The sequence below is a fragment of the Anopheles marshallii genome, chromosome 2, assembly GCF_943734725.1.
Source record: "Anopheles marshallii chromosome 2, idAnoMarsDA_429_01, whole genome shotgun sequence".
NCBI lineage: Eukaryota > Metazoa > Arthropoda > Insecta > Diptera > Culicidae > Anopheles > Anopheles marshallii.
In genome coordinates, this window is record NC_071326.1 from 1,489,021 (window position 1) to 1,498,972 (window position 9,952).

A 9,952-nucleotide genomic window follows, 5' to 3' on the forward strand; every position below is an offset into this window, starting at 1 on the left:
TGTGGTAAAACTCCCGGCCCCAAACGTATACGCTCTCCGGTTAAGTGGCTCTCGAATATTCACTACCGCTTTGAGAATTTGACTTGACGAACAAATGGTCACTCTTTATTTCCGGAACCACTGTACATACTTTGCTTGAACATCGCTAAATGGATTCACATACGTTTGGAACAGAACGAAGAAATCGGTAACTACACTTGGGATTCACTGTCACTATCACTGTATCAGTGTGCCAATAGCAATAAATATGATTAGCACTGTTTCAAAAGCCAAACCTTTTGGACGGGTTTTGTGATCAATTCATAGGCCCCAACCCTTGTTATGCCCTATCGCGTATACACAAAGTAGCGTTTTCGATCGTTAGCAAAGCACCTCCAGCAGCCAAAAGCTTCGCTGAGCATTCACTTAAAAAAAACAACTCACTTTCGCGCGTATGAACCGACTACACGTTCGTGTGAGATACGCACGGGAGCACCATGGGGCCCAATTTGCACATTTGATCGCCGTCACTTTCCTTAAACCATCACTTTCACACAGCGTCTCTAAACGTACCAAACGCGTTTCAGCCTTCGGGGCGAATGTGTGGTTTCGTTCTGTAGGGTGCGTGATTTTGCGATGTGAGATCGCCGCGAAATAACGAATCCGAAAAAAAATATTGTAAGTCGTGAGGCACGGTGCCGTCGCGATGCACACCTTGAGGCTGCTGGAAGAAAACTACTAGTGCTGGCGAACGTGCAAATCCACTTGACGCACCGATCCTCGGCTCGAATCCCAGAGAGCGTGAACGTGAGCCGGCTCGTGAGCGGGGCTCGATTGCAGAGAGACTTGTTCCAACGACGCATCGGTGGAATGTTTTGAATGCGGGGAAAGGGTTGGCTCCAAGGGAGTTGGTGAAAATAGAGAAAAGAAGAGAGCAAGCGAGGGAGAGGGAGAGAGAGAGTTTATGCTCAAGCGACGATACATTTATTATGGGGGAAAAAGAATGCTTATCGTTGGGGAATAGCTGGAGCTGGAATGAAGAGGGCGCGATCGCGATGTTAGGGCCAGATAGAAAGCTTGTTGAAAAGCAGAAAACTAAAGTGTAAAAACCGGGAGATAAGCATGAATGGGACTCGCCCGGGTATATCCGGGCAGCAAGGCATATTGATTTGATCGCTTCAAGCTGGAAGCGTATGAATGGACCTCGGGTCCAGGTTGATCTAGCGAAATTCCTGAGTCCTGGTAAAATATCTGGAAATGACAATTGAGGCACTAACATACAGGTTGATTTTGACATTTTCTTTGATTTCGTAACTCAAAATAGAGGAAATATTTGACGTATCAATATTCTAATCCTATAGTTTCCTAAAAATAATTGTATAGAATTTTGTAGTTGAATAGTAAAGAAATCAAATAATAAACTGAATAAGTTGGGTTTAAAGCAAATTAGAAAGAATAATACTAATTTAAAATTATTGTAATCAGTGAATGGTTAATGAGGTTTTTAATGAAATGGCCCAACCATTTGGAATAAACTTGATAAAACTCCAAAGCAACATACCTTTCAAATAAAAAATTCGCAACATCTAATCTAGAGGGTGGTTTAGGTTGCTGGTGATGAAGATTTTTGCGCTTGCAACCGGATCCGCATTAACAATGCAACGCCAACGAGACCGATGCCGGGGGCTTGTTGAGCATGGCATCAAGGAAAAGCAGCACTCACCGTTCCCAAAATTTGAATATTCATTGGGTACGGGTCGCATCAAAACAACGACAACGAACCATCGGTTTGACATTGGGTGACACTTTAGATGGGTACATCTGCATGATTTTAGCCGTGAGCGGGCCACTGGTAGAGACCTTGGATTGAATCACCCGCAGAGATCGGGAAATACGAGGGAGTATGTGACAGCGGTGTCGACGGGATACGATTGCCGTAAGGAAGTAAATAAAATTAAAATACTCAAACACCCTCCTAACTGCCGCACACACATACACATACATGGAAGCGTTTGATCGTGCTTTTGTGCAAATGTGTTCCGGCGGGTCCAATGAAACATGGAAATAGAACGAAACAGACCCCGAAAAGAAAACGAAACCCATTTCCAATAGATGTGTTGTCGTGCATGATGGTGTGATGACTTTCCATTACACTGTGCTGATCGGCCCAACCGAAACGTTCATCAATACGGGTTGATCAAAAATTGAGGAAATTGATTTTTTTACACTCCTGTCGCATGGACGGTGGTGCCGCTTGATAAGTGCTGACACGTGGGAAATGTGAAAAAACATACTTGGCCAAATCGGAAATGGGCGTTGGCGCTTGTACGATGGTTTGGAAAGGAAAAGTGATTGAAATTGAAAGTGGAAGATGATTGGGGTAATGATAAGGCGTTCTTCAACACTCTGGGAACGTGGGGTGCTCGCCAAGAAGATGCGTTCCAGAATTTATGAGGTTTTCAACAGTATTATTAGCTATTTCACTTTCTCCTGTGCGTAGGGTTCAGGTTATTTTACGATCAGAGGTCACAATGATCCAAATATACCACCAAACAATCTATAAGAACAGTAAAAATCATTCAGTTGTGAGGGAAAAGGGAAATCTATCGCTTTTCCTCACTAATCACCGCTAGATTTAACTGACCCTGAGAGCTGTTTGAAATGTATTTTCTTCTGAGATGTGTTTTTTGTTGTTGTTGATTCTAATTAAAAACATTCAATTCCCTTAGTGTGAAATTCGACATTTTCTTGCTTATTCTCTCTTTCTCCTTTTTGAAGTAACATTCCGTGCGTTTAGTATATCTTTGCTTTAATTTTTCCTTTGCTTGGGAGAACGATGATGGCAGTTAATTGAAAGTTAGTGGGGAGAAATTTCATATTGTCCACAAATTTGTGGGTACTATCGGACGAGAACCGTTGCGGGAGGGTAAACTATTTGATTTCCATCCAATGTTCCCACACACAGCTGTTGAAGATTTTTCCGTCTCGTGACGCCGTGCCGGGGTTTCGTCGGGTCTGTCGGGACAATCAATTAGGCACCCCGTTTACAGGCCCTTGTAGTTGTCGTTAATAAATCATGCAAACATTATGATAGCTTCGGCAGCTTCGACTTTCTTCGCTGTGTTTGATACAAGTTTACTTTTCTATTACTGGGTGCCGTAATGGAAGGAAATGCATTGCGCGGGAAGCCAACACATTCCACAATAGGTAATTGAATTCTACAACAAGACAAACTAAAGTTTGTTGCCGATCATACTTAAAGGTTGTTGTGTATGATTGTGTTTCCTTGGTGGTTTGTTTTTCTAGACAGCAATACTGATCGATAGGATCAATGATCGCACAACGGTGGAATAGTTATAAGAGACACCTGCCGGGCTTTGCGGAATTCGCGACATATCAAACGCAATCCACAGGAATCACTCTCCCTTTCAGCTGCACGGGATGTAACGGGTACCGTTCGACGGTTTCGAAATTGTGCAAGGTTGCGAGTTTGTATTGCTTTCCCCGGCAGTCGGGCATCCGAAATGACAGGAAGATGGTGGCAAAAGGCAAAAAAAACCCGGCATGCGCTATCAGCGTCTGCCGCGGATTGCCGTGATGAGTAATGAGGGAAACGGTTTTTAATGGCATACAGGCCGAGTTTCTTCCCTGCTGATGCTTGTGCGCGTCTACCTCAGCGGCACCTTTTATTCCGCAAAATGGACAACTGGCAAACTTTCTTTGGAGGGGCAGCTTATGTTGTGTTTTGTTGTTTTTCGTCAGTCCATCCTGACCCTCGTTTACGAATCGTCTTCAAATTTTCTGCACGTCCGCTAGCACGATCTTCCCGCTTTGGGGCAATGGAAGCTTTGCGATGAAATGTCAAGCCGGTCTTCCCGAGCACGATCGACGTGGTGGTATCGCTGTGGCGGTAACGAGGAAGTGACATTTACCGAATGATGCTACAGGGCTCGTATGTGCGGACCAGGATGAATCCTAGAGATCACGAAGGAAACCATGGCGAGCGCAGCAATCGTGGGGTGCCATACGGCTTCATACACATCTCCGAGGGGCACGTTCCATGGACGAAACAGTTTTGCCGTTTATTAACTTCCCGCTCAGCAATCAGCGTTCAAGATTTTGTTTGTTCCGCTTCTAAAATCTTGAACCATTGTTTCGCTTCACTGCTGTACCATCTGCGTTCGGTCAGCGATCAAACGAAGGAATGATGCACTTTCACCCAAAATCAAAAGCAGCGAAGAAACTTCATTACGAATATTTAAGACGCAGGTGTCATGCACACACACCAACTTCATCTAAAATGTGGAAGAAGGTTCCCAAAAGTAAATTGAGCAGAAGGTATGTATCCCAAAGGTGCCAGAAATGATCACTTATGAATGTTTCATGCTGGAAAGATCGGCGGTAATGGTGAGCGATAGTATAGTTTAGAAGCGTTCCAGCAACACTAACCGATTCCGGACAAACAATAGCTTCGAGGAAGGTAGCAAAGCTCACAGGGAATGATTTAAGCAAACATGGGTAAGCACTTTGGCAAACGGTTTCACCGGCGTTCTGTCAATAAATTGGTTAACTGGTGGGTTATGAATAGGAAGTTGTTGATCGTATCGGATGGTTAAAAGTGTGTTGGAAAGTCTGAGTGAACGCTTCGCTCTTGCTTCTTGCTTGTTTAATCCAAATGCTTGTTTCCGCAGTGATACAATTACTGTGCAACCTGTCTTTCTTGAAGGATGCAAATTTCCCATCCAACAATATTTTCACTGTACTTATTATGCCACAATTGATAACAGCTTGGCGATCAAGCAAATAGCATATTCCGCATCAGCGTTCAGGAAGTCCGTAAAAGGAAAGAATCGAGCAGATACTGTCCGGTTTTTGTAGCCGTTCCGTATATTGCCCTTTTCTTAGTGCAGTGTGCATTATCTGGTTCGATTGTGTCCGTTGCTAGTCGGGGCGCATATCAGACAAATGTGCAACAATGTCCTTGAAGGCGCCGGTTCAGCCTTTTGCAAGTTGAGCAAGTTGAACTTGTACTGGAACCGGGTCCTCAGTGTAGCAATCTGCGAAAGTCGTCCTGCAGATCGTGGATGCAAACCTGCACCAATGCGTGGAGGTTGTGGCAAACGAAGAGGGCAATGTTTGGAACGCACAAAAAGTGGTCTGGTTAGTGCTTGAAGCAAGAATTATCATAAACTAAGGAGACCCTAGACCGTGCCTCTACAGTTCCGTTCCAGGAATGGTGATAACTTGATACACGAGGACGAATTTGCTAGACAGATGATTATCGAGCATCGTGACTTATAGCACAAGATTGATAAGTGATAAGCGAATAAATTTTAATTGATATTAATTACACGGGAAGAGCCGAGCAACTACAGTTTATACAATCTTTAGTGTTTAATTAATACTTTCTTTCTTAGTTATTTGTACATGGAATATCAAATATCTGAAGTTTGAAGATTGAATCAGACTCAGAAGTATATCAGATAGCAAACTGCTCAATGGTAATTCAATTCAAGATTGATTGTATAATTGATGGCTGTTATAAAATTTATTCTTTTGCTTTAAAGGTGAATACAGGTCTTTCAGTGATAAAAAGAATCTTGAAAATATTTCAACACAATTAGCACAAAAACATATAGACTATTCGTACAACCGTCAGCAACATTGGATTGCCCATCAAAAGTTATGCAGGCATTTTGTTTTGTTACAACTCACGATAACATAATGTGTTTTAGCACTCCCTTGTTCTTTACGTCTCCGGTACTAACGGGGCGCTTACGTAGATGCTAAATGGGTCATAACTCTCCGCCACTGATAGCCATTAGCCCTTTTGGCCCAGTGCAGCTCGCTACGTTTCTTGTCTGCCTTGGTCCTAGTTCCACCCTCTAAACGGTTTTAGGACATATTTAGTCGTAACAAATTATTAGCGATATGTTGCTGCAATGAGTTTCCGTGATAGTGATCTCGGTCGCTTTTCCACCATTCTCGTTGGGAGCTTTGAGATTCTAAGCGTTCGTGGGTTGAGGAACCTCCGGCAAGCAAATCAAGCTTCCTGGTGTGGTGAGTGAAATTTTGTGTCCGCAGGTTGTGTGTCGGTATGTCGAAAATACCACCGTTCGGCCGGATGAAGTGGGCCCGCGTACCAGGTGAAGAAACATTTTCCATCACACCATTTGGGTGGTTTTGTGGAAGAATTTGCCTGCTGGCTTTGTATGGCGGAAGTAGCCGTAGAAGAACAAAAGAAGATCTTTCGGGGCTTCGTAGGAGGATGAAGGTGCGCTCCTAGGTAAAGCAATAAACCAAAAGCTAAGTGAAGCTAATGGGATCCAATTAAGGGGTTCAACGGGTTCAGTGGATCGTCATCATCTTTCGTTTGTCGTCGTTGTCGTTGACGTTGGTGGCGTTGGGGCTCGATGAAGCGATCACCACCGTCTCGGATCCCCGGTGGGTTCTAAGTTGCGAGTTTAGTAGGCCTGTAGAACACGGTTTTGCTTTATATTTGATCGCCGGTATGGCCATTTGATGGGTTTTGCGGTTGTTGTTGAGTCTTTTTGTTCTCTCCTAAAATCCCGGACCCTAACGGGATCACCATACGCCGGAATCTGTCCAGCAGAGGATGTCCAATTGGCCGAGGTCAACGCCGCAAACGGGAAAATGTCGAAAGTAATCATATCATCGGCGTGATCGTGAAGGGATCTTTGCTGATGTGCCCGGGACAGAAGGTTGGGAAGAGACGCAAAATTCCTAAGATCAATTTTCATGTTTGCCATTTCAGCTACCACCCCGGCCGCAAACCTTTCCTCTAAGAAAGAAACTGGCAGGTTATGAATCAATGGTTGTGCTGGAACTCTATAGGGCAGATATGCGTTTGTGTGATTGAAATTCGATTCGTGTGATTAGTGATAGGTTTGGTGGTGGTTTGTAATGAAACACGCCCTAACCATAGGGTTGACACAATGCTAACATTTGCTCTAGGCACAGGCTTCCAGCAAACCATTGCATTTGATTGTTTCGTCAGCCGTATCATAACGGATGCACCTTCTCCTTGAGGTGTCAAATGACAAAATGACGACAACGACAGACTGTTTACACTTACGCCTGTGGTATTTTGCTTACGGTGATCAGGAGAGTATGACCTATCGTTTCACTTTCATTTTAAAGCTGGCCTTCGAAATCGCTCAGTTGATTGCTTTACGGATTGAATGAATGATTATATACATGGGTACAAATCGGTGGAAAGTATTGCAATTTAGGACTTGTACTGTAATGAAACTTATTCGGTGAAACGTATAAATATTAATAAAAAATGTGTCCACATCTCCATTTGTCTACTTTTCAACTTCCACTCGAAAGGATCACAGGTGGATAAACGGCTTGTTGGAGATTGACGAGTCATAAATCAAAATGTTTAGTAATATAAATAATATAATTTAAATGAATCTTGAGATGCATAGAAATGATACAAAGATAAGTGATCACCCTATTGAGCTGGCTTAAAATTTCACCAATTTTGAGCCGAAAGTGATCGCTGACAACAACATCGATGTTGAGATGCGCGCTAGGGTTCTGGTAGTCATTCGGTCATTCCACAGCATCAGGAAACTCTCGACTCGTAGCATTTCACGACGCTCAAGGTCGAGATTATAGAAAAGTATTTTATTCAAAGATCTTTTGTCTTTAAGCTATGCACTTTATCCGATATTGAAGTAAATCCCATAGCAAGGAAATTTTAAGATGGCCATTTTTGAGGACTCCTGCAGTGGGCCAATACCATGAAGGGGTTATGGCGATTTATAAGTAAGTAGCGGTTCATAAGCATAAGAAACGCAAAAAAAATTATTTAAATAAAACTTCTTCAACAAATTCATATAAGAAAAGCTAAATTTATAGTTCAAAGTAACAACAGCAAAAATTAAAGTCGAGAATAATGAAATAAATTCCAGTCATGTTAATGCCACACTAATGTACTTTTGGCTGTTGCCGGTCAATGAGGTATTATATCTCGCATTTTTTATTCTTAGAACAAGCATAAAAGAACAGTTCTGCTGTGAGAGGAAAGGCGCACTAGGGACTTGTTCAGACAGAAGCGCTTAAGCTAATGATTGCCGAGGTTCAGAAGGAACGGCATAAGTAGAACGGTACCGATTGCGGTACCGGTATGGTTCACCGATAAGCGCGAACCAAAGAAAAACCCTACCACGAGTGCTTATCTTTACCTTTTTATGCCACCACCAGAGTACTAAATTGCCCGGAACGGTGCACAACTTCAAAGTGTGAGTTGCAGTTTATGATGCGCCATCGCCAATTGCTCGCCCTTGGAGATGCTATTAAAAGTGAAAATTGACAAGGTGCGTTTTTTCAGCCTGTTAGTGCTGGATGCCGATTGTAAGGTTTGGGCTGTTTGTCAGCACGGTCAGCCGCAATTGCAGTACCGTTGGTTTTAGGAGGAAGCTTTTCGCATGAGATCGCTGTTCGATCTCATTCTTTCGTCCGCCGGGACGATTCGAAGTACTTTTTTCACGCCTCGGATGCATGCATGTATTCGATGCCTGCCTGGTGCAAGCGGGCCCATCCGCTCCGTGTCGGCAACCCTGTATGATAAATGTAGAAGCATTAATAATTCACCACTTCCTAGTGCTTTCCTTCTCCGGGTGGTGGTCGGAATGGGTGGTAGTCGTGGTGCAGCAGCATAATAATACTAGCCGGGGCCGAGGTCAATCGTCCGAAAAGGCGGTGGTACTCGCGACCGAGAATCACACCGCACGGGATGCGGATTGCATTCTGCTGGCATTCCAATCCATTCCATTCGTCCTGCTGTTCCAATGCATTCAAGAATCGGAGGGTCCGGATCCAGTGATCGTGTGAACGGCCGACAAGCGTCTAGCGATGCGAGTGGAGCTCCAGTGCAGTCTGAAGAGGATGAAAGGTGCAAATGCAACTAGCATGCGATGCTGCACCTAATTCAATCAAGATCTCATTTGTTTGTACCCTGTCTGCACCGGCACCCGTTACAGCGTTCCGTAGCGAGAACGCCCGCTGAACCGAACGGGCCCGGCCTGGCCGAAACGCAATTCAGGTCAGCTCGGGAAAACCGGCACCGGTACCGGCGTGGCGGTCGCAAGAACCGCCCGGTCATAGCCGGCAGTGACCGTCCCGGCTGAACTCCTTCGCATTTCTCGCTCAATCCCAATGGGAACGCATTTCTCAACGCGACCCTGCACTGCACTTACATAACACTGCACTTTTCCACCGAACGAGGTGGCCTCCTTCTGGAACACGTACTACATCCCAAGTGCCGCTAGCTGCTAGTGTGTGCTTTTGCGCACTCCAGAAAGAAAGCTTTTTTTTTTAGTATCCAAGCATTGGAGTAAGGAGCTCACGAGGAGTGACGGGCTCGTATACGGTATTATTAATTCTCGAACGTCCTTTTAGTATAACCATTACACCAACTATCTATAAATGATACTGGTTCACTTTTTCACAGAGTGTCAGTGCTCTTGATGTTTGGATATAGATCAGTCCTACGCCCAATGAAATATTACAATGATTGGACATGGGAACATAGCAGGATATTATATGAGCTCTTTTATCTTTTCTTTCTCGAAAAATTTATTTTCTGGAAAACACGCTAATGAAAAGGTAAAGCAAACGTACCTTTTCCTCCGACACACCCTTTCTATATCCTTTAAACACCACCCCGTACATGCTCTTAATTAGTTTGACTCTTTCTCAGTCCACTGTTGCGCAATAACATCATTAGCTATAGCATGGAGCGCATCCACGCAACTACAGGAACACAGGTGCGTCGGCTCTTTTCATAGTAGCCTTTACCGAGATTGATGTAGTATTTGCTCATTTAGTTTCGTTTTTTTGTGTGTGCTTTTGCTAATGCCCTTAGTGTTCACACTTTGGCTGCATTTCGATTAATCGTTTAACGCAGATTTTTTTGCTTCACATCATCGTTTACCCATCG